Source organism: Nicotiana attenuata, chromosome 7, assembly GCF_001879085.1.
Source record: "Nicotiana attenuata strain UT chromosome 7, NIATTr2, whole genome shotgun sequence".
Classification (NCBI taxonomy): Eukaryota; Viridiplantae; Streptophyta; class Magnoliopsida; order Solanales; family Solanaceae; genus Nicotiana; species Nicotiana attenuata.
Genome location: NC_031995.1, coordinates 75,547,804 through 75,574,163, shown reverse-complemented (window position 1 = coordinate 75,574,163; position 26,360 = coordinate 75,547,804). Strand labels below are relative to the sequence as shown.

The 26,360-nt window shown below is 41.7% G+C and overlaps 1 non-coding gene across 1 annotated transcript; it reads right to left on the bottom strand.

Moving 5' to 3' along the window:
- TRNAT-UGU lies at positions 24,240–24,312 on the bottom strand. Its single transcript has one exon. It is a non-coding gene; the product is annotated as a tRNA-Thr (tRNA).

The window sequence follows — 26,360 nt, the reverse complement described above, 5'->3', positions numbered from 1 at the left end:
AACAATAATACTTTGAACATATATAATTGTGACGATCCGACCTGTCGTCTCATGAGTTACCGCTTCGTTTTCCCTATTTCTGCTTCTTTATGCTTGTTTCATCTGTATCATATGTTACCGAGTTGAGTGGTTCGGATTCGGAGAGGTTTTGGTAAGATTTGAGACACTTAGTCTCTTTGAGTAAGTTTAAGTTGGAAAAAAAGTCAATCGGATGTTGGCTTATGTGATAAAGGGCTCGGATGTGAATTTCGATGGTTCGGATAGCTTCGGAGGATGATTTGGGACTTAGGAGTGTGATCGGAACGTGTTTTGGAGGTTCGTAGTAGATTTAGGCTTGAATTTACGAAAGTGGAATTTTGGCATTTTCCGGTTGATAGGTGAGATTTTGATATAGGGGTCGGAATGGAATTTTGGGAGTTGCAGTAGGTCCGTTGTGTCATTTGGGATGTGTGTGCAAAATTTCAGGTCATTCGGACGTGATTTGATAGATTTTTTGATCAAAAGCAGAATTTGGAAGTTTTTAGAGTTCTTAGGGTTGAATCCGATATGATCTGGTTGTTTCGATGTTGTTGGAGATTGGTATAAGTTTGGATGGTAGTATATGACTTGTTTGTACTTTTGGTTGAGGTCCCGGGGGCCACAGGGTGATTTCGGATGGTTGACGGAAAAGTTTGGAGTTGAGTTTGCAGCTGAAGTTTGGGGCTGCTGTCATAACCACATCTGCTGTTGGGCGGCCGTAGGTGCGACCCCTGCAGATGCGAAAGTGAGCCGGGGAAACGGCCAAGTTGAGGACTAGCTGGAACCTTAGAAGCGGTTAAGGAATCGCACCTACGATGGCGCATGTGCGGGCTATGCATCGCAAATTCGGAATTGAGGACTTAAGTGAAAATCGCAGGTGCTGTCGTCTAGACCGCAGAAGTGGGACCGCATGAGCGGGATTTGGGCTGCAAATGCGAAAAGCCTGGTCGAGAAGGAATAAAAGATTTCCTTCGCGATTTTGAGCTATTTCTTCACCATTTCAAGTCGGTTTTGGAGCTTTTAGGTGGATTTTGAAGAGGGAATTCAAGGGAGCTTCATTGAGGTAAGATTGTTGAACCAAAAACTCATTTCTATGGTGTTATTTCATGGATTAGGCTTGTAATTTATGGAAATTAAAGGTTAAAATTAGGAAAAACTAGGGCTTGAGATTGGAGACCTTTGAGCAAGGATTAGAGGGGTCATTTATGGTCGGATTTTAGTACTTTTGATATGTATGAACTCGTGGGGAGATAAGGAGTCTATTGATGTAAATTTTACCGAATTCCGAGACGTGGGCCCGGGGGTCGGGTTCTGGCCAATTTCGGGATTTTGTTATATTTTGATTATTTTTGAGTGCGCTATGTTCCCTTAGCATAGTTTGATGCTTATGAACTGATTTTCGTTAGATTCGAGGCAATTGGAGGCTGATTCGAGAGAAAAAGGTATCGCGGGCTAGAGTTTTGGCTTGGCTTGAGGTAAGTAACCCTTTCAACCTTGGAACTGCGGGTTTGAAACCCCGAATGATGTGTTCTATAATTGTTATGAAGGTGACGCTATGCCAAGTGACAGGCATATGAGCGTGCACCGTGAGAAATGCGGCCTGGATCATTCCAGAGCGCCGCTTAGTGGTTATTTATTATCGATATCTGTGATGTGATTATGTGATCTAGCTGTTGAGCTGTAAATCATGTTAATTATCATGTTAAGGCTTCACGCCAACACTGTTGAGACCCGAGAAGTCGTTTCTTGCTATCATGCCATTAGATTCATGTTTACTTTATACTCAGTCTTGTTCATGCATATTATATCATGCTCAGTCTCGTTTGTTGCTGTTTGACATATCATATCATTGTTCGGGCCTATATTCTGACATCTTAGCCCTGTGTATGAGACTGGAGAGTATTGACTGAGTGAGGCCGAGAGCCGAGTATTTATTGACAGTATGGGATCGGGCTGCACACTGCAGCAATGATATTGATCATGCCTTCGCTGGCATTGATATAACGCTTGGGCTCAGAGAAGCCCCTCCGGAGTCTTTACACCCCCAGTGAGCGTAGTAGATGATTATTCTGAGGGATGGATTTTCCAGGACATGGATTTGTCCGAAGTACTATACCGGGAGATGGATCTTCTCCGTGAGGCTGGATTGGCCTGTGTCCTCGGTACTGGATGACTACGGTCAGCGATGTATTTTCCGGGATGAATCTTCCCTGGGCCGGATGATCATATACAGTACCGAGTGGTTAAGCACTTGTGAGTAGAGGATGTGGAAACATTGATCATGCTAGCTGTGCATTGGTACATATATGAAATCTCTAAGCATTGAACTCTTTACTGATCAGTTTCTTCTATTACTGTTGGGTTTTATTTAAACTGTAAGCATGCCTACATTTCTGTCCTGTTTACTGTTAAATTGCATGTTGAGGTTTGGTCTGTCACTACATGTCAGTCCATAGGTTGGACTTGTTACTTACTGAGTTGGTGTACTCACGTTACCCCCTGCACCTCTGTGTGCAGATCCAGGTATCTCGGGGCACGGTAGCGGCTGCTGAGTATATTATACGGACTTCCACCTGGAGATTGCGAGGTAGCTGCCTGGCGACCGCTGTTCCGCCTTCTCTTTCCCTATCTTCCTCTAGTTTTACTTATTTGATGTATTCAGACTATTCCAGACTTGTATTTTTCAGACAGTTGTGTTAGTTTGCTCGTGACTAGTGATACCCAAGGTCGGGGATTGTGTTTTATTCCGCTGTTTTAGACATTTCTATTATAAATGTTAAATTCTGTATTGAAAATTGATGTTTTTCGTAAGTAAATAATTGGATAAAATGGGAAAAAGGAAGTAAGTGGCTGGCCTAGTTCCACTATAGGCGCCATCAGGATCGGGTCGGATTTTGGGTCGTGACATATTGGTATCAGAGCCTAGGTTACATAGGTCTCACGAGTCATGAGTAGGTTTGGTAGAGTCTCGCGGATCGCTATGGAGACGTCAGTATTTATCCTCGGGAGGCTGCAGAACCTTTTGGAAAACTTCATATTCTTGAATTCTTGTCGTGCGAATCTGTTGATCCGAGTAGTAAACTTCTGTTATTTTATTCTCTCACAGATGGTGAGGACACGTGCAACTGGTCAGGATGGACGACCACCAGCACCACCAGCTGGGGCCACTAGAGGCCGACGCGGTCGAGGCTGTGGTCGGGTAGGGGTGTGGCCCGCACAGCAGCTAGGGCAACACTTGCAGATCCACCTGCCTCCCCAGTTCATGATCAGTCTCCAGCTGGGGATGCTCCAGCAACACCAGTTCAGGCACCAGTTGTGCCTATTGTTATTCCGGGTCTCCAGGAGACATTGGCTCAGATTATGATTTTGTGCACCAGCCTTGCTCAGGCAGTCGCAGTTTCCACCACAGCAGCTACTTCTCAGGCCGAATGAGGCACTCAGACTCCTGCCGCCCGTACTCCCGAGTAGGGTATTGAGGAACTCCAGACACCGGAGCCACCACTAGCCCAGCCGGTTGCACCTACTCAGGATTTTGTAGTTCCAGTTATGCCCGATGATGAGCAGCGTCCATGGGAGAGGTTTGGTAGACTTCAGCCTCCGACTTTCAGTGGCACAGAGGGCGAGGATGCCCAGGGTTTCTTGGACAAGTGTCAAAGGATGTTGCGTACAGCAGGTATTCTGGAGACTAGTGGGGTCTCATTTACTACATTTCAATTTTCTGCGGCTGCCTTCACTTGGTGCGAGGCTTATGAGAGGCGTAGGCTTGTTGGTGCATCGCCCCTTACCTGGCATCAGTTCTCTATTCTCTTCCTAGAGAAGTATATACCGCATTCCCGCAGGGAGGAGTTGCGCAGGGAGTTTGAGCAGCTATGTCAGGAGGGCCTGTCTGTGGTGCAGTATGAGATGAGGTTCTCCGAGTTGGCCCGCCATGCTATTTGGCTAGTTCCCACAGATAGAGAGAGGATTAGGAGATTCGTTGATGGCCTCAACTATCAGTTGCGGATTCTGACCAGAGAGAGAGTATCTGGCGCTTCTTATGAGGAGGTGGTTGACATTGCTAGAGAGATTGAGTCAGTTCGTCTCCAGGAGCAAGAGGAGAGAGAGGCCAAGAGACCTCAGGGATCTGGTAGTTTTGGAGGTTCTTCTTTGGGAGGCCAGTTTCAGCACGTCAGAGGCCGTTCATTCAGGCATGCTCAGTCAGCCCGTTCGGGTCACCGTGGTTGGTCATCTGGCCATGGTTCTCACAGTTCACATCAAGGTCACTCGTCTCTCAGTGCCCTTCTAGGTCAGAGTTCGACTCCGACACCATCAGTTCAGGGTTCATCTATGCCTGGTTCTTCTAGTGGGCATCCCAGTGCACGGGGCTCCCTTCAGTCCCCACCGCCACTTGCTACGAGGGGTTGCTTCGAGTGTGGAGATTTGGGTCATATCAAGAGATTCTATCCCCGTCTTACGGGAGGGTCATCCCAGTAGAGGAGTCAGCCTTCAGCTTCAGCACCAGTTACTTCCCCACCCGCTCAGTCAGCTCGGGGTGGAGGTCAGTCAGCTAGGGGTCGCCCTAGAGGGGGAGGCCGATCAGGTGGTGGTCAGGCCCGTTTCTATGCACTTTCAGCTAGACCCGATGCTATTGCTTCAAATGCTGTGATTATAGGTATTGTCTCAGTCTGCCACGGAGATGCCTCTGTATTATTTAATCCCGGTTCCACTTATGTGTTATCATACTTTGCTCATTATTTGGATACGCCCTGTGAGTCTCTTGTTTCATCTGTTCGTGTATCTGCTCCGGTGTGCGACACTATTATTGCAGACCGTGTGTACCGGTCATGTGTGGTTACTATTGGGGGTTTGGAGACCCGAGTGGATCTTTTGTTGTTATGCATGGTAGAATTCGATGTTATATTGGGCATGGTTGTCTATCTCCGTGTCGTGCCATTCTGGACTATCATGCTAAGATAGTGACCTTGGCTATGCCGGGTGTGCCACAGATTGAGTGGTGAGGTTTGACCGATTATGTTCCCAGTAGGGTGATTTTTTTCTTGAAGGCCCAGCGTATGGTTGGGAAGGGTTGCCTTTCTTACTTAGCATTTGTGAGGGATGTCGGTGCAGAGACTCCCAGTATTGATTCTGTTCCAGTTGTGAGGGACTTTCCCGATGTGTTTCCTGCAGACCTGCCGGGCATGCCAACGAACAGGGATATTGACTTTGGTATTGACATGGTGCCGGGCACTCAGCCCATTTCTATTCCACCCTATCGTATAGCACTAGCGGAGTTGAAGGAGTTAAAGGAGCAGCTTCAGGAACTCCTTGATAAGGGGTTCATTCGGCCTAGTGTATCACCTTGGGGTGCACTGGTTCTATTTGTGAAGAAGAAGGATGGTTCGATGAGAATGTGCACTGATTATAGGCAGTTGAACAAAGTAACAATTAAGAACAAGTATCCTTTGCCTCGTATCGATGATTTGTTTGACCAGCTTCAGGGAGCGAGAGTGTTCTCCAAGATTGATCTCCGTTCAGGTTAGCACCAGCTGAAGATCAGGGACTCGAATATTCTTAAGACAGTTTTCAGGACCAGATATGGCCATTATGAGCTCCTTGTGATGTCTTTCGGGCTGACCAATGCCCCAGCAGCGTTCATGCATTTGATGAACAGCGTGTTCCGACCGTATCTCGACTCATTTGTCATAGTTTTCATTAATGATATTCTGGTGTATTTGCGTAGTCAGGAGGAGCACGCGGAGCACTTGAGGGTTGTGTTACAGAGCTTGCGGGAGGAGAAGCTTTATGCAAAGTTCTCCAAGTGTGAGTTTTGGCTCGGTTTTGTGGCATTCTTGGTGCACGTGGTGTCCAGTGAGGGTATTCAGGTGGATCCGAAGAAGATAGAGGTTGTTCAGAGTTGGCCCAGACCGTCCTCAGCCACTAAGATTCATAGTTTTCTTGGTCTGGCGGGTTATTACTGCCGGTTTGTTCAGGGATTTTCATCTATCGCATCGCCCTTGACCAAGTTGACTCAGAAGGGTGCTCCATTTGTGTGGTCGGATGAGTGTGAGGAGAGCTTTCAGAAGCTCAAGACTGCCTTGACCACAACTCCAGTGTTAGCATTGCCATCAGCTTCATGTTCTTATACCGTGTATTGTGATGCGTCGAGAGTTGGTATTGGGTGTGTGGTTATGCAGGAGGGTAGAGTTATTGCTTATGCTTCTCGTCAGTTGAAGCCACATGAGAAGAACTACCCCGTTCATGATTTGGAGTTGGCTGCCATTGTTCACGTATTGAAGATTTAGAGGCACTATTTGTATGGTGTGTCTTGTGAGGTGTTTACTGATCATCGCAGCCTCCAACACTTGTTCATGTTTAAGGATCTCAATTTGAGGCAGCGGAGATGGTTGGAGTTGCTTAAGGATTATCATCACCATCTTGTACCATCCGGGGAAGGCCAATGTGGTGGCCGATGCTTTGAGCCGAAAGGCAGTGAGTATGGGGAGTTTGGCATATATTCCAGTGGGAGAGAGACCTCTTGCAGTTGATGTTCAAGCCTTGGCCAATCGGTTCGTGAGGTTGGATATTTCAGAGCCCAGTCGAGTGTTGGCTTGTGTGATTTCTCGGACTTCCTTATTTGATCGCGTCAGAGAGCGCCAATATGATGATCCTCATTTGCTTGTCCTTAAGGACAGAGTTCAGCACGATGATGCCAGAGATGTGACTATCGGTGATGATGGGGTGTTGAGGATGCAGGGCCGGATAAGTGTGCCCAATGTGGATGGGCTTTGAGAGTTGATTCTGGAGGAGGCCCATAGCTCACGGTATTCTATTCATTCGGGTGCCGCGAAGATGTATCAGGATCTGAGAGAGCACTATTGGTAGAGGAGAATGAAGAAGGACATTGTGGGATTTGTAGCTCGGTGTCTCAATTGTCAGCAGGTGAAATATGAGCATCAGAGACCTGGTGGCTTGCTTCAGCGGATATATATTCCAGAGTGGAAGTGGGAGCGGATCACCATGGACTTTGTAGTTGGGCTCCCACGGACTTTGAAGAAGTTCGGTGCTATTTGGGTGATTGTGGATTGGCTGACCAAGTCCGCGCACTTTATTCCGGTGTGTACTACTTATTCTTCAGAGCGGTTGGCAGAGATCTGTATCCGGGAGATGGTTCGTTTGTGTGGAATCCTATTTTCCATCATTTCAGATAGGGGCACTCAGTTTACTTCACAGTTTTGGAGGTCGGTGCAGCGAGAGTTAGGTACTCAGGTTGAGTTGAGCATAGCTTTTCATCCTCAGACGGACGGGCAGTCCGAGCATACTATTCAGATATTGGAGGACATGTTGCGCGCTTGTGTCATTGATTTTGGAGGGTCATGGGATCAGTTTCTACCGCTCGCAGAGTTTGCCTATAACAACAGTTACTAGTCGACTATTCAGATGGCTTCATATGAGGCTTTGTATGGAAGGCGATGTAGATCTCCAGTTGGTTGGTTTGAGCCGGGTGAGGCCAGGCTATTGGGTACAGATTTGGTGCAGGATGCTTTAAACAAGGTAAAGGTGATTCGGGAGAGGCTTCGTACGGCGCAGTCGAGACACAAAAGTTATGCTGACAGGAAGGTTCGGGATGTGTCCTACATGGTTGGCGAGAAGGTTTTGTTGAAGGTTTCACCCATGAAGGGTGTTATGAGATTTGGAAAGAAAGGGAAGTTGGTCCTTGGTTAATTGCGCCTTTTGAGGTACTTCGGAGGATTGGGGAGGTGGCTTATGAGGTTGCTTTGCCACCCAGCTTATCGACTGTGCATCCGGTACTTCATGTTTCGATGTTCCGGAAGTATATTGGGGATCCGTCTCATGTTCTAGATTTCAGCACGATTCAGTTAGATGGTGATTTGACTTATGATGTGGAGCCAGTGGCTATTTTGGAGCGTCAGGTTTGAAAGTTGAGATCAAAGGATATACCTTCAGTGAAAGTGCAGTGGAGAGGTCGGCCCATGGAGGAGGCTACTTGGGAGACCGAGCGGGAGATGCAGAGCAGATATCCCCACCTACTTGAGGCTTCAGGTATGTTTCTTGACCCGTTCGAGGACGAACGTTTGTTTAAGAGGGGGAGGATGTGACGACCTGACCTGTCATCTCATGAGTTACCGCTTCGTTTTCCCTATTTCTGCTTCTTTATGCTTGTTTCATCTGTATTATATGTTATTCGGTTGAGTGGTTCAGATTCGGAGAGGTTTTGGTAAGATTTGAGACACTTAGTCTCTTTGAGTAAGCTTAAGTTGGAAAAAAAGTCAACCGGATGTTGACTTATGTGATAAAGGGCTCGGATGTAAATTTTGATGGTTCGGATAGCTTCGGGGGATGATTTGGGACTTAGGAGTGTGATCAGAACGTGTTTTGGAGGTCCGTAGTAGATTTAGGCTTGAATTTGCGAAAGTGGAATTTTGGCTTTTTCCGGTTGATAGGTGACATTTTGATATAGGGGTCGGAATGGAATTCTAGGAGTTGCAGTAGGTCCGCTGTGTCATTTGGGATGTGTGTGCAAAATTTCAGGTCATTCGGACGTGGTTTGATAGACTTTTTTATCAAAAGCAGAATTTGGAAGTTCTTAGAGTTCTTAGGCTTGAATCCGATGTGATTTGGTTGTTTCGATGTTGTTTAAGGTGTTTTGAAGATTGGTATAAGTTTGGATGGTAGTATATGACTTGTTTGTGCTTTTGGTAGAGGTCCCGGGGGCCTCGGGGTAATTTCGGATGGTTGACGGAAAAGTTTGGAGTTGAGTTTGCAGCTGAAGTTTGGGGTTACTGTCATGCCGCATCTGCGGTTGGGAGGCCGCAGGTGCGACCCCCGCAGATGCAGAAGTGAGCCGCAGAAGCGGCCAAGTTGAGGACCAGCTGGAACCGCAGAAGCGGTTAAGGAACCGCACCTGCGATGGCGCAGGTGCGGGCTATGCATCGCATATACGGAATTGAGGACTTAAGTGAAAACCGCAGGTGTGGTTGTCTAGACCGCAAAAGCGGGACCGCATGAGCGGGATTTGGGCCGCAGGTGCGAAAAGCCTGGGCCAGAAGGAATAAAAGATTTCCTTCGCGATTTTGAGCTCTTTCTTCACCATTTCAAGTCGGTTTTGGAGCTTTTTGGGGAATTTTGAAGAGGGAATTCAAGGGAGCTTCGTTTAGGTATGATTTTTGAACCAAAAACTCGTTTCTATGGTGTTATTTCACGGATTAGGCTTGTAATTTATGGAAATTAAGGGTTAAAATTAGGTAAAACTAGGGCTTGAGATTGGAGACCTTTGAGCAAGGATTTGAGGGGTCATTTGTGGTCGGATTTTAGTACTTTTGATATGTGTGAACTCGTAGGGAGATAAGGAGTCTATTGATGTAAATTATACCGAATTTCGAGAGGTGGGCCCGGGGGTCGGGTTTTGACCAATTTCGGGATTTTGTTATATTTTGATTATTTGAGTGTGCTATGTTCCCTTAGCATATTTTGATGCTTATGAACTTATTTTGGTTAGATTCGAGGCAATTGGAGGCCGATTCAAGAGGAAAAGGTGTCGTGGGCTAGAGTTTTGGCTTGGCTTGAGGTAAGTAACGCTTTTAACCTTGGAATTGCGGGTTCGAAACCCCTAACGATGTGTTCTATGATTGTCATGATGGTGACGCTATGCCAAGTGACGGGCGTATGAGCTTGCACCGTGAGAAATGCGGCCTGGATCATTCCAGAGCGCCGCTTAGTGGTTATTTATTATCGATATCTGTGCTGTGATTATGTGATGTAGTTGTTGAGCTGTAAATCATGTTAATTATCATGTTAAGGCTTCACGCCAACACTGTTGATACCCGAGAAGTCATTTCTTGCTATCATGCGATTAGATTCATGTTTACTTTATACTCAGTCCTGTTCATGCATATTATATCATGCCCCAGTCTCGTTTGTTCTGTTTGACATATCATATAATTGTTTGGGCCTGTATTATGTCATCTTAGCCCTGTGTATGAGACTGGAGAGTATTGACTGAGTGAGGCCGAGAGCCCAGTATTTATTGACAGTATGGGATCGGGATGCACGCTGCAGCAATGATATTGATCATGCCTTCGCTGGCATTGTTATAGCGCTTGGGCTCAAAGAAGCCCCTCCGGAGTCTTTACACCCCCAGTGAGCGCAGTAGATGATTATACTGAGGGATGAATTTCCTTGGACATGGATTTGTCCGAAGTACTATACCGGGAGATGGATCTTCTCCGTGAGGCTGGATTGGCCTGTGTCCTCGGTACTGGATGACTACGGTCAGCGATGTATTTTCTGGGATGGATCTTCCCTGGGCCGGATGATCATATACAGTACCGAGTGGTTAAGCACTTGTGAGTAGAGGATGTGGAAACATTGATCATGCTAGCTGTGCATTGGTACATATATGAAATCTCTAAGCATTGAACTCTTTACTGATCAGTTTCTTCTATTACTGTTGGGTTTTATTTGAACTGTAAGCATCCCTACATTTCTATCCCGTTTACTGTTAAATTGCCTGTTGAGGTTGGTCCGTCACTATCTGTCAGTCCATAGGTTGGACTTGTTACTTACCGAGTTGGTGTACTCACGTTACCCCCTGCACCTCTGTGTGCAGATCCAGGTATCTCGGGGCACGGTAGCGGCTGCTGAGTATATTGTGCGGACTTCCATCTGGAGATTGCGAGGTAGCTGCCTGGCGGCCGCAATTCCGCCTTCTCCTTCCCTACCTTCCTCTAGTTTTACTTATTTGATGTACTCGCACTATTCCAGATTGGTATTTTTCAGACAGTTGTATTAGTTTGCTCATGACTAGTGACACCCAAGGTCGGGGATTGTGTTTTATTCCGCTGTTTTAGACATTTCTATTATAAATGTAAAATTCTGTATTGAAAATTGATGTTTTTCGTAAGTAAATAATTGGATAAAATGGGAAAAAGGAAGTAAGTGGTTGGCCTAGTTCCACGATAGGCGCCATCACGACCGGGTCAGATTTTGGGTCGTGACAATAATATTATATATTAAATAAGTTATTAACTCAATAATAGTCATATTAATGGTAACATTAATAATCATGCTAATAACAATAACAATAACAATAATAATAATAATAATAATAATAATAATAATAATAATAATAATAATAATAATAATAATAATAATAATAATAATAATAATAATAATAATAACAACAATAACAACAACAGCAACAACAACAACAACAACAACAACAACATTGACTATAATAGTAGTAATCACTTCAATAATTATAACTATTATATTAATAGTGATAAAGGTACTAAATAATTACAAAATCGAACATTAGATTATTAATAACTAGGGAGCACTAGAAAATTATTCAGAAGAAAAGTAGGACAAAATTGGGTATCAACACCGCTTAGTCCTTTTTATAAGGCATAGTTGGGCGTGATCAAATTTTGGCGCCTTAGAAGAATATGAGCGTTCTAGTGGTATATACCACACTCAACTCTAGAAGGAGGTTTGAGAGGAAATAAGAAAATTATGTCATTATTATGGCATAAATGGTCATTGATCACGTACTTATTGTACGCCAAAATATTTTGGCATTGTGATTATTAAAAGTCAACGATAATGCAAGAAACACTTCTTGCATATAATTTTGACCATAACCATAATGGTATAACTTTCTCTTTAAAAGAGATATTTACCATATGGATGTTGATGAATATGTGGTAGTGCAAAATTAGTTGAGAGCTCCGGAAGAACCAATTATTACTATTTTGGAGGAGAAAAATTGATTATCAATAAGACATTATGCTGTAGTAAGTCTCAAAGAAACTTATTTAGTTTCTAAAGTATTCACGAAAGTGATTGGTTATATTGAGACTATAAATAAAGGAAAGATTTAATATCTTAAATTACTACAACTTGCGGGGTGATATGTATGTGAAAACGACCTTCTTTATTCTCCAGTTTGTACTACACAAACAAAAGAATGCCACAATAAAGTAGAAGTTTATTGATATAAAAATCCATATCATAATAAACTTGGAGTTTATTCATAATTGCACACGCATGGTGTAAACATGAAGTTTATCAATATTGAAAATTTATTCAGTTGGCAGATTAGCCATGTTAATTTAAGTATGATGTGCAAAAATAAAAGAGAATTCACATGGATAAATGTGATGACCCAAAAGGTCATCACTTGTTTTGAAAGTAAATTCTGTGTTTCGAGGCCTCAAAACATCCTTTATCTCATCTCGATTTGCGTGCACGGTTCGTGCGTATATCCGGAACACTTTTATGTGGAAAACTGACGAAAATGCTAATTTGGCCTTTAAAATTAAATTTAAGTTGACTTCGGTCAACATTTCGGGTAAATGGATCCGGAACCGTGATTCGGCGGTCCGGAGGATCCGTAGGAAAATATGGGACTTGGGCATATGCCCGAAATTGAATTCCGAGGTCCCAAGCCCGAGAAACGATTTTTTGAAGAAAATTGTTTAACTGAAATTTCAAGAGTTTTTGGAAATTTGAATGTATTTGAAATTGATGGTATTGGGCCCGTATCTTGGTTCCGGAGCCCGATCTATCATTTCTGACCGAGGTACGCAGTTTACCTCGCATTTATGGAGGGCAGTTCAGCATGAGTTGGGCACACGGGTTGAGTTGAGCACAATATTCCATCCTCAGACGGACGGGCAGTCCGAGCGTACTATTCAGATTTTGGAGGATATGCTTCGAGCTTGTGTTATTGACTTTGGAGGCTCGTGGGATCAGTTTTTGCCTTTAGCGGGAGTTTTCCTACAACAACAGTTACCAGTCGAGCATCCAGATGGCTCCTTATGAGGCTTTATATGGTAGGCGGTGTCGATCGCCGGTTGGGTGGTTTGAGCCGGGAGAGGCTCGGTTGTTGGGTACAGATCTAGTGCAGGATGCCTTGGACAAGGTGAAGATCATTCAGGTTAGGCTTCGTACAGCTCGGTCCAGGCAAAAGAGTTATGCTGACCGTAAGGTTCATGATGTGGCATTCATGGTCGGTGAGCGGGTGTTGCTTCGAGTATCGCCTATGAAGGGCGTGGTGAGATTTGGGAAGAAGGGCAAGCTAAGCCCTAGATTTATTGGTCCTTTTGAGATTCTTGATCGAGTGGGAGAGGTGGCTTACAGACTTTCGTTGCCGCCGATCTTATCAGCCGTGCATCCAGTGTTTCATGTGTCCATGCTTCGGGAGTATCACTGCGATCCATCCCACGTGTTAGACTTTAGCATTGTCCAATTGGACAAAGACTTGTCCTATGAGGAGAAGCCGGTAGCTATTCTAGACCGGCAGGTTCGTCAGCTGAGATCAAAGTGTTTCCCTTCTGTTCGTGTTCAGTGAAGAGATCAGCCTGCCGAGGGAGCTACCTGGGAGTCCGAGTCCTATATGCGGAGCCGATATCCCCATCTTTTCTCCGACTCGGGTACTTTTCTTATGTCCGTTCGAGGACGAATGGTTGTTTTAGAGGTGGAGAATGTGATGACCCAAAAGGTCATCACTTGTTTTGAAAGTAAATTCTGTGTTCCGAGGCCTTAAAACCTCCTTTTATCTCACCTCGATTTGCGTGCACGTTCTGGGCGTATATCCGGAATGCTTTTATGTGGAAATTTGATGAAAATGCTAATTTGGCCTTTAAAATTGAATTTAAGTTGACTTCGGTCAATATTTCAGGTAAATGGATCAGGACCCAGGATTCGGCGGTCTCGGAGGATCCGTAGGAAAATATGGGACTTGGGCGTATGCCCGGAACTGAATTTCGAAGTCCCAAGCCCGAGAAATGAATTTTTTAAGAAAACTGTTTAACTGAATTTTCAAGAGTTTTTGGAAATTTGAATGTATTTGAAATCGATGGTATTGGGCCCGTATCTTGGTTCCGGAGCCTGGTACATGTCTTATATGGTATTTAGGTTGAGCCTGTAAAATTTGGTAAGAAACGGACTTGATATGACTTGAATCGGACACTCGGTTGTTAAAAGTTGAACTTAAGATTTCTTGAAATTTTCCTTTGATTTTGATGCTAAATTCGTTGTTAAAGATGTTAATTTAGCGATTTGATCGCACGAGTAAGTCCATGTGATGTCTTTGAGTTAGTATACATGTTTGGTTTTGAGCCCCGAGGGCTCGGGTGAGTTTCGGATAGGTTTCGGGATGTTTTTACACTTAGAAAAGTTGTAGGTTTGCTGTCTCACGTGCTCAGCGATTTTCTTCTGCGCGATCGCGTGGCTTCACTCGCGAACGCGTAAGGCAAAGTCCCTCAGGTGTCAGTTTGTTCTTCGCGAACGCGGAGCTCAGGACGTGAACGCGAAGCTGTGGGGGAGTTACCCTTCCCGAACGCGTTTAGGCTCACGCGAACGCATAGGGTTAGTAGGCCTAGGGGAGGGAGTTCAAATTGTTCTACGCGAACGTGGCCACCTGACTACGAACGCGATGGCTTGAGGAGCCAAAGTTCCGCGAACGCGAGCCATTCAACCGAACGCGAGGGTATCTAGGCCAGACCCTTCGCGAACGCGACAGGCCTCTGGCGAACGCGAAGAAGGCTTGTCCAATGAATTAAAAACAGTAGCAAAACGGGAATTTAGCCCATAACTTCATATTTTAAAAACTAGAGAGCATTGAGGCGATTTTCAAGAGACAAGTTCTTCCCCAAAGCATTGGTATATGATTCTAAACCTTTTTCTTTCGATTTCCCATTGCATTTCATCAATCTTCATCCAAAAATCTAGGGTTTTAATGGTAGAAATTGGGGATTTGGGTAGAGTTACGGCTTTTCGAATAATTGGAATTTAGACCTCATTTTGGGGTCGGATTTCGAAACTAATTACATATTTGGGCTCATGGGTGAATGGGTGATCGGGTTTTGGTCCGAACCTCGACTTTTGACCAAGCGGGCCCGGGGCCAATTTTTGACTTTTTGGGAAAAATGATAGAAAACCTACAATTAAGCATTAGATATGAATTCTTTAGCATTTATTGATGTTGTTAAATTAATTTGGTCTAGATACAAGTAATTTGGAGGCGAATTTTAAAGGAAAAGTGGTGTTTGAGGCTTGAGTTGGCCGTGGAAGTTCGAGGTAAGTGTTTGGTCTAACCTTAGCTTGAGGGATTAGGAGTTGTGTCTTATTTGCTATGTGTTAATTGTTGAGTACGACGTATAGGTGTGGTGACGAGTATCTACACGTCGGGATCAAGCATGCCCGTGAGTCTTATACTATGATTGATGTGAGTCCATTTGGTATTGTTCATGTTCTATATGATGATTTCTATTGTTGAACAAGGCTTGTGAAAGCATTATTGGTAATTGAACATTGTAGAGCGTTGGCTCAAGTTGAGAATTGAGTTGTGAAGTAATTGTGGAAAAGAGAAGAGGTTTATGATATCATCTCCCTTGCCGGGATGTTTTTGCTTTTGATATATCTCCCTTGCCATGATGTTATTACTCATGATATTGTTTCCCTTGTCGGGATATTATTGATATGCTTTTGTTCCCTTGGCGGGATTCTATTGTGATATTATTGATTTCCTTGCCCAAATTGCTTTGTGATTGTTTCTTGGGTGAGGAAGAGTGTGAAGCACGAAGGGTGATGTCGTGCGTGAGTTTGAGAGTGTTAATGCACGAAGGGTGATGTCGTGCCGATATTGTGAGGTAAAAGCACGAAGGGAGATGACGTGCCGCGAGACGTACAATGTCGTGCCATGATTGTAACGACCCGACCGGTCATTTTGAGCTTTTGCACTTTGCTCACCAGATCTCGGGCATGGCTAGCCCCGTATTATGTATTGTGACCAATGTAAACCGTCGGTATTGGTTTTCAGGTTAATCGGAATAGATATGGAAGGATGATTCCCAGCTTGAAGCTTTAAATTTAAAAGGTTTGACTTAGTCTTGACTTTGTAGTGTTTGATCTCGGATTTGGATTTTTATGATTTGGTTAGCTCCGTTAGGTGATTAGGAATTTGGAGCGTGATCGGAATGTGTTTTGGAGGTCCGTGGTAGATTTAGGCTTGAATTGGCGAAATTGGAATTTTGGCATTTTCCGGTTGATAGGTGAGATTTTGATATAGGGGTCGGAATGGAATTCCGGGAGTTGCAGTAGGTCCATTGTGTCATTTGGGATGTGTGTGCGAAATTTCAGGTCATTCGGACGTGGTTGATAGACTTTTTGATCAAAAGAGTAGTTCGGAAGATTTTTGGAACCTTAGGCTTGAATCCGATGTGATTTGGTTGATTCGAAGTTGTTTGAGGTGTTTTGAAGATTGGTATAAGTGAGGATAGTGGTATATGACTTGTTTGTACTTTTGGTTGAGGTCCCGGGGGCCTCGGGGTGATTTCGGATGGTTGACGGAAGATTTTGAGTTGGGTTTGGCAGCTGAAGTTTTTCTATTGCTGTCATAACCGTACCTGCGTCTAGGGGACCACAGGTGCGGACTCGCAGAAGCGGATATGGAGCCGCAGAAGCAGCCTCAGGCGAAGTGAGAGAAGGCGCAGATGCGGGATGTAATCCGCACCTGTGCGCCCGGGTCGCAGGTGCGAAAATGGGACTTAAGTGAGTAACCGCAGAAGCGGTGCTTTGACCGCACAAGCGGTAACGCAGATGAGACCATTTAACCGCAGGTGAGGTTTTGCTGGGTCAGAATATGTTTATTTCACCCTTCGCGATTTTGAGTGGTTTTTTATAACAGTTCAAATGGGAGGAAGCTTTGGAGAGCTAATTGAAGGGATAATTCAAGAGGGCTTCTTAGAGGTAAGGTCCTTGGTCCCTAAACTCGTTTTTATGATGATTTTTAAGGTTGTAAGCTTGAATTATATGGGAAAATCAGTAGCAAATTGGAAGCTAGGGCTTGAAAATTGGAGACCTAAATCTAGGGATTTGAGGGGTCATTTGTGGTCGGGTTTTGATGTATTTGATATGTATAGAAGGCTTTTCTTTCAAGTCTTCTTTTCTTTGATCGCATAAGTCCTTGACTTGAACACTTCGCTGAAATCATGTATAAGATCATCCCTTAGTGGATTGATTCAACCTTGTAGCATATCTTGCAGCCCTTAGACTGGTCTCCCTTCATTCATGCCTTCCTTCAAGGCCTATTCTTTTGGATATCCTTGTTTCCTTCTTTCCTGTTCGGTAAAGCATTCCGCTAGTTGGCGCATAGCAAGCAAGAAAGCTCAAAGCCAGCAGTAAGGTCCAGAGCAGGAGCATTAGGGTAGGCGATGGCCGCTGCATGGTGGAATTTAGCAAGTTGCCGAAAACCGGCACCACCTACCCGAGCAAGAGTTGTGCTCACCGGGTAAATCCAGAGAAGAGATCATATATCTATATACCGATAGATAGATCGACCGGTGGATTCGCACCTGAGATCTTTCTACAGATAGTGGGGGTATCCACCCCTATGGCCATGTTCTATTCGGAGGAATAAAATAAAAATAGTCTTTCGGAGAGATGGCTGAGCGGTTGATAGCCCCGGTCTTGAAAATCGGTATAGTTTTAACAAAGAACTATCGAGGGTTCGAATCCCCCTCTCTCCTTTTTTGCTAATTGAATAGATTTTTTTCTTTAGTGGTTCTATACTCAATTACGTAAGAGTCCAGCTAGCTCGTCTCTGTCTAGCAGTTTAAGCCTTGGCCCACCAGCTTCTTTTCAATCCAGGCCCGCAATATCAGAAGAAATTCTTCCATGATTCCTTTGACCTGAGACTGCTACTTTGAGCCAATAAAGAATGAGAAGATTGACTCAAGAACCAATTTCATTCTGAGCTCCATTGTAGAATTCGGACCTAACCATTAAGTAAGAAGTGATGGGAACGACGGAACTTGTGAATGCAAAAGATTCTATTGAAAAAGGAATCTTAATAATTCGCTGGTCGGGATGGCGGAACGAACCAGAGATTAATTCATGTATTCGGAGATCTGAGAAGTCACGAGTTAACCCTACAAATGAAATAGGGATTGAAAGAGTCAAAATTCGCCCGCGAAAACTTTTTTTATTGCAAAATTTAGGACAATACAACAAAGGACAAAATAAGGATTTGGTATAATAATACAATTTTTTTTTTTAGATTTCTATTTATAAAACTAAAAAGTTTAGTTATCTATTCAAACAAGATATACAAATTACTAATAGATTGAATGAAATCTCAAAGAATCCCACGTTCAAGGTATTACTCAGTAAATACATATATATCTTAACTTAAGATTGACTATTCTAGCTTAATTCAAATTCAATTTTTTTGAATNCCAGGTCATAATCTTTATGGGAATTCCCAAAATTATTAATAGAAAGTCGACCGCGCGGAATCGAAGAATTACAAACGACCTTACAAAAAGAATTTAATTGTGTAAACCGAAAGCTGAACATTGCTGTCACAAGAATTGCAAAACCTTATGGAAACCCTAATATTCTTGCAGAATTTATAGCTGGACAATTAAAGAATAGAGTTTCCTTTCGAAAAGCAATGAAAAAGGCTATTGAATTAACAGAACAAGCGGATACAAAAGGAATTCAAATACAAATTGCGGGGCGTATCGACGGAAAAGAAATTGCACGTGTCGAATGGATCAGAGAAGGTAGGGTTCCCCTACAAACGATTCGAGCGAAAATTGATTATTGCTCTTATACAGTTCGAACTATCTATGGAGTATTGGGCATCAAAATTTGGATATTTCTAGACGAGGAATAATTTTACTACTTGTCTTTCCCTTCTATCCAATGATTGAACAAAAAAAGAAAAATTCATTCTTTTTCTAATCAATCAAGGGGAACATTTATAATTCTTAATTCTATAAGGTTGAATAAAAATTTGATTGACCATTTGATATAATTGCTATGCTTAGTGTGTGACTCGTTGGTTTTTTAGGGTTAGGATTAAAAAAGACCAGCCCACATAGTATGAACTAAAAACTATAGAACTAATAACCAACCCATCACTTCGCATTATCTGGATCTAAAGAACCAGTCAAGATATGATATATAGGTCATATCTTTGTAGCAACTGAAATCTTTTGCATAAACAAAAAAGGAAATCTGATTCTAAGTTGTAAAGCAAAATAGACAAAAAAGATGTGGATAAATGGAAGGATGAGAGAAAGAGAGAAAAAGAATACCAATGATATAAAATTCCAATATGTAAGGTCTATGAGTAATCTCATAAAAGGCAGTGTAATAAAGCATCAATACGCATTCATACCATAATAAAATGAATCTTCTTATAGAAATAGAACAAAAAATCAAGAGCTTCGAGCCAATAAAGACTGAGAAGATTGACTCAAGAACCAATTTCATTCTGAGCTCCATTGTAGAATTCGGACCTAACCATTAAGTAAGAAGTGATGGGAACGACGGAACTTGTGAATGCAAAAGATTCTATTGAAAAAGGAATCTTAATGATTCACTGGTCGGGATGGCGGAACGAACCAGAGATTAATTCATGTATTCGGAGATCTGAGAAGTCACGAGTTAACCCTACAAATGAAATAGGGATTGAAAGAGTCAATATTCGCCCGCGAAAACTTTTTTTATTGCAAAATTTAGGACAATACAATAAAGGACAAAATAAGGATTTGGTATAATAATACAATTTTTTTTTTTTCGATTTCTATTTATAAAACTAAAAAGTTTAGTTATCTATTCAAACAAGATATACAAATTACTAATAGATTGAATGAAATCTCAAAGAATCCCACGTTCAAGGTATTACTCAGTAAATACATATATATCTTAACTTAAGATTGACTATTCTAGCTTAATTCAAATTCAATTTTTTTGAATCCTTTTATTCGCGAGGAGCTGGATGAGAAGAAACTCTCACGTCCGGTTCTGTAGTAGAGATGGAATTCAGAAACAACCATCAACTATAACCCCAAAAGAATCAGATTCTGTAAACAACATAGAGGAAGAATGAAGGGAATATCTCATCGAGGTAATCATCTCGTGGAAAGGCCCATTCGCAGCAACGCACTCTGGTAAATTGGTTGTTTGCTGTTCAAGAATTCTTGTTTAGGCAGTTCATACCATCCATACATAGTGTTTTGATCTAAGATTTCAATTCTTTCGTGTTTCAGCAGTAACATATTCTTCCGTCCCCTGAGAAGAGTTAGAATGGCAGTTCCTGCCCCTTGGGCGGTACCAAATAAATGACTACTTGAATCGGGGTTTTGAGCATAAAGATTCCATTGACTTATAAAAAGCGGGCCTAACCCGGTTTGAATCACCGAAGCAGGGCTAAGACGAATAGATAAGAATTACAAAATGAGGGCTTCCTCCTTATTTCCGGATTTCAATTAGATTAGTGTGCGCTCGTATGGGAGTAGAAGCCACTACTTCCTTCTTCCCCCGAGATGAACTCCTCTGTGCACCCATAGAATAAGCAACTCGCTATAAGGAATATCGTAAATTATGAGATTTAAAATCTTTTTGCCTTCGAAAGAAGATAAAGAAGATATTAATCGTAGAGAAAACGGAATTTCCGCAATAAACGCAAATCCCTCTGATATCATTTGAGAATACAAACTCTTGTTGCACCCCAAAAATGATTATTTGTTAGAATCATTAGTAGAAATAAGAAAATGATTCTGTTGGTACATTCGAGTAATTAAATGTTTCGCAATTAGGAAACTAAATTTATTGTTATAACCTGGATTTTCCAACAAAATTGACCTATTTAGAGCTTTGTCATCTCAAAGAATAAGCGGATCTTAATCATAAAGTCGTGGATCTCCTGATGGCGGCTAGCTGCTTTCTGCTCTCCTTATTAGTTTAGTGCCAACTCCGCTAGGTATACTGTAGCATAGGCCTTCGCCACTTCAAACGGGCGCTTCGCCCCTCTTTTTTTGAATTAGAAAGAGCGGGGTCTTACTTATTTAGGGGGGATGAAAGACAAATAAACAGATCAGGGGGCTTTATGATCGAAGAAAGAGAAGAGGCATGGTTGGTGTGTCACTGGGTCGGTGGGGGAACCCGTAGGAAGGGGGGACGACCCGCCGAATTCACATCATAAATTCGGAGATCTACGAAGGAACGCCAAAAGCGAAGGCAGCTCTCTAGGTCCCTACCGTGCTACCGAGATCAATGCAGTCAATTATGTCTCTCCTAGAAGTTGGTTAGCTACCTCTCATTTTGTTCTAGGATTCTTCTTCTTCGTAGGTCATTTGTGGCCCGATCGCTACTGTTCCCATGACCATCAACTGGATCTTTCGCTGTAGCAGTTTGGCCTTGCAGCCAAAGTGATAGCGGTTGTAGCATCCATCTATCGTTCTGCTGAAAAAATCAAATATGAAACTTCATACACCTTAAAGTTCATATGACGAAAAGAGATTTTTTTGAGGTCCTTATACTCATTATGCCTAGCATTGAATAGATTGGGTATTCACCTTATCAAGATCTCAAATCAATGATGGAGTTTGTTTGGCACCTCCTAAATAGGCGTCCAAATTGGACCGAACTCTTTGTCAGGCTATGGTTCCCTCAAAGTTATGGAGTAAGACATCGATTTCTTAACAAGATCAATTTTTCTGATTGTATGATGAACTCCCTTGAAAAACATTGGCGCGTGTGTAAACGAGTTGCTCTACCAACTGAGCTATAGCCCTTAGTGCTTGTGTGTGCCACGAGTGCTCTATCTTCGAAAAGGTAGAATGCTGTTATAGAATCCGATATTTTAGGAATAAAATAAGCTTTGTGTCCTAACCAGATATCGGATCTTTAGTATTCTCTTATTTATTACCTGTGTCTACTATTTAGGCAGAATACCCTCACCCATTCTTACTAAGAAACTGAAAGAAGCCTCAAAAACTGAAGAAAGGGTGGAAAGTGAGGAAGAAAGAGATGTAGAAATAGAAAGAGCTTCCGAAGTGAAGGGGACTAAACAGGAACAAGAGGAATCCACTGATGAAGATCCTTCTCCTTCCCTTTTTTCGGAGGAAAGGTGGGATCCGGACAAAATCAATGAAACGAAAGAAATCTGAGTGAATGGAAAGGTAGATCAAAACACTATGTATAGATGGTATGAACTGCCTAAACAAGAATTCTTGAACAGCAAACAACCAGTTCAGATATTCATGACCAAGAAGTATTGGATTCTTTTTCGGATAGGCCCTGAAAGGAGAAGGAAGGCTGGAATGCCAACAGGCGTCTACTATATTGAATTTACCCGATAGTCCCCGTTTTGGGAACGTCCAGTGCCAAAGTCCCTGAATGGGTAATTTTACAAAGTTTCAAATAAAATAGTACGAGTTGTAAAAGCGTAAGAGCTATATAGAACTTCGACTGGAGTGAAGTCGTAACAAGGTAGCCGTAGGGTTGTGGCTGGATTGAATCTTTCGCGATGGAAATGCACTCTTCCCCCAACTTTCAAACATAGGGGGCTAGCTTGCTTCCACTAGTGGCGGGAGGGTGAAGGGTCCAAAGGACCCGGCTAGGCAAACTCTGAATACTAGATATGACCTCAAAACAACAGGGGTCAAGGTCGGCTAGTGAGACGATGGGGGATAAGCTTCATCGTCGAGAGGGAAATAGCCCGAATCACCAGCTAAGGCCCCTAAATGATCGCTCAGTGATAAATGATTCGTTCTAATTCATTGAATTAATCCGTTATAAAAATATCAGGAAAAAAAAGGGAACGTTGCTTTTGCAAACATGAATCAAATGTTTTTTCACAATTTACGCAAAATTGTATCTTTACCGGAGCCTCGAAGGAAAGAAATCGTTCTTTGCTTTGACTTTGATGAAAAAATTTCAGTTAAAATGGATTGGTCATACCTATCCAATAACGGAATATGGATTATGACTGACTCGCTATTCACTCGGTTTTTGGGTCATAATCGTTATGTAGGAGAGATGGCCGAGTGGTTGAAGGCGTAGCATTGGAACTGCTATGTAGGCTTTTGTTTACCGAGGGTTCGAATCCCTCTCTTTTCGTACCTTCGCTTAATTCACCAATTTTACTAACAACAAGGGCTCAAATAGCAATGGTTACCATTATTCCAACAGCTAGACCCTTCTTTGATCTAAAGATATAGATTCTCATTTCCTAATTGCTCTGATGCGTAAAATAGAATACTCAAAAATAATCATAATCAAAATACTGGAAAGAAAAGAGTAGACAAGGAATGAAAATAGATCCTTGGTCTATGATACAAAAATGGGGGAAATCCAGATCAAACTCGGATTTATCTTACTTAACCTTAGGTTAATTTACTTCGCCTAAAGGGAAGAAAATTTTCCGAACCCTCGGTTTCAGTCTGAGGTTTAAGTCTGACGAGAATAATATTCTACGACTAGCAATTCATTTATTTTCAAACCGACCCATTTACTATCTATTATTTGATTGACTAATCCTTTATATTGGAATGGGTGAAGGGTCAAATGGTTTGGTAATTCCTCATGAGGGGATGAATCGAGAGAAATTTGAATCAGAGCTCTGGATTTTTGTTCATCCTTTGCCGTAATAATATCTCGGGGTTTGCAGCGATAACTCGGTATATCTACTATACGACCATTAACTAAAATATGTCGATGGTTAACTAATTGACGGGCTGCGGGAATAGTTGAAGCCATACCCAATCGAAAAAGGATGTTATCCAAACGCATTTCAAGTAATTGTAGTAAAACTTGACCTGTTGACCCCTTGGCTTTTCTGGCGATACGAACGTATTTAAGTAATTGTCGTTCTGTAAGACCATAATGAAAACGCAATTTTTGTTTTTCTTCTAGACGAATACGATATTGAGATTTTTTCCCGGAACGCGATTGGTTTCTAAGATCACTTCCGGTCCTAGGCTTTTTATTAGTTAGTCCTGGTAAAGCCCCCAGGCGGCGTATTTTTTTGAAACGAGGTCCTCGGTAACGCGACATAAAGACTCCTTATTCTTATTTCTTATTTAGTATTTCGAATTAATTCTTATTTCTATTTATTTTATTTTTTATTGAATTTTATTTTACAGAATAAACCTAAACTAAAACTAAACTGAACTAAATGAAGCGAAGTTTACTGAAATAGTGTACTTGTACTATTACTATAAAGAAAAGAAGAATGGGATGAATTGGATAAATATACAGACCCCCTTCTATTATATATAGAATTCTTTCCTGACATAATTGGAAGTTCCTATAATAAATTGATAGCTTTTGGAAAAGGAAGAAGGCGCTATTTCAATATTCTTTGATTTCAAAGGAACATTATCAATCATCTAAAAAATGGAATAAAAAAAAGAATAGGGAAAAGCCGGCTATCGGAATCGAACCGATGACCATCGCATTACAAATGCGATGCTCTAACCTCTGAGCTAAGCGGGCCCACATAACAGAAATCTTATATGCATAGTAATTGACTAAACTATTGGAATTGGAATCTTAGTTATTAACTATTCAATATTATATTGAATATTCTAGAACATAAGGATTAATATAGCGATATAGAATTTCGATTTATCACAATTCTAATACTAATATTATTAAATAGTGATTGTAAATATTGTTAATATTCTTTTATTTTCATTTTCAATTTGAATGGTAAATGTTCTTTTTCATTTCTTTTTTTGTCATTTGAAATCCTTTTGATTTTTTATTACAGTTCTATATTTGATTCTATATCATATATATCTCTCATTCTATATTTATTTCAAATTCTAATTGTTTAATGGAATGGTTAGTTATAACTAATGAGACATTCCTCCGCTTTCAGGCGAAAGTGAAGATAAAAAAAAAGAATCGACCGTTCAAGTATTCCAAATTGAATGGCAAAATGGCAGGAAGAGAGACATATAGATGGGGTATATATCCATCTATATTGAATTGCGGATTCCGAAATGATAAAATCATTTTTGATTGGACAAAAAAAGGTCTCCTATAGAAGATAGTTAAGAAAATCAAAGAGGAGAAAACACGTTTTCGAGATAGGAATCGGTATCTAATGAATTCAATGGTTCCAGTATAAATGAAAGAAAAAGAAAAAGGAATGACATCAGAATGAGATCCTAATCTCAAAAAGAAAGGGGGATATGGCGAAATCGGTAGACGCTACGGACTTAATTGGATTGAGCCTTGGTATGGAAACTTACTAAGTGATCACTTTCAAATTCAGAGAAACCCTGGAATTAACAAAAATGGGCAATCCTGAGCCAAATCCTGTTTTACGAAAACAAACAAAGATTCAGAAAAAAAGGATAGGTGCAGAGACTCAATGGAAGCTATTCTAACAAATGGAGTTAAATGCGTTGGTAGAGGAATCTTTACATCGAAACTTCAGAAAGAAAAAGAATGAAGTGAAGGATAAACGTATATACATACGTATTGAATACTATATCAAATGATTAATGATGACCTGAATCCGTATTTTTTCTATAAAAAATAGAAGAATTGGTGTGAATCGATTCTACATTGAAGAAAGAATCGAATATTCATTGATCAAATCATTCACTCCATAGTCTGATAGATCTTTTGAAGAACTGATTAATCGGACGAGAATAAAGATAGAGTCCCGTTCTACATGTCAATACCGGCAACAATGAAATTTATAGTAAGAGGAAAATCCGTCGACTTTAAAAATCGTGAGGGTTCAAGTCCCTCTATCCCCAAAAAGACTATTTCACCCCCCAACTATTTATCCGACCCCCTTTCCTTAGCGGTTCAAAATTCCTTATCTTTCTCATTCACTCTATTCTTTTAGAAATGGATTTGAGCGTAAATGGCTTTCTCTTATCACAAGTCTTGTGATATATATNGAATGGTTAGCTATACTAATGAGACATTCCTCCGTTTTCAGGCGAAAGTGAAGATAAAAAAAAAAAAAGAATCGACCGTTCAAGTATTCCAAATTGAATGGCAAAATGGCAGGAAGAGAGACATATAGATGGGGTATATATCCATCTATATTGAATTGCGGATTCCGAAATGATAAAATCGTTTTTGATTGGACCAAAAAAGGTCTCCTATAGAAGATAGTTAAGAAAATCAAAGAGGAGAAAACACGTTTTCGAGATAGGAATCGGTATCTAATGAATTCAATGGTTCCAGTATAAATGAAAGAAAAAGAAAAAGGAATGACATCAGAATGAGATCCTAATCTCAAAAAGAAAGGGGGATATGGCGAAATCGGTAGACGCTAAAAAAACTTCTCCTAAGCAATTCACATATCACTTGAGTAGTAGTACGAAACCTTAAGAAAAGGCGATCTACTAGTTGAAAAAAGGAGGATCCGTTGAAGAGTTTATGTTGTCTCGGTAGGGATCTTCTCGAATCCAAGGGGGACTTCTTATATTTAGAATCTTTCTGCGGTGTGCTCCATTTACTATTATTTCGTACTTTCTTCATTTTACCACACGATAGGTCAGCGAAGCCTGAGC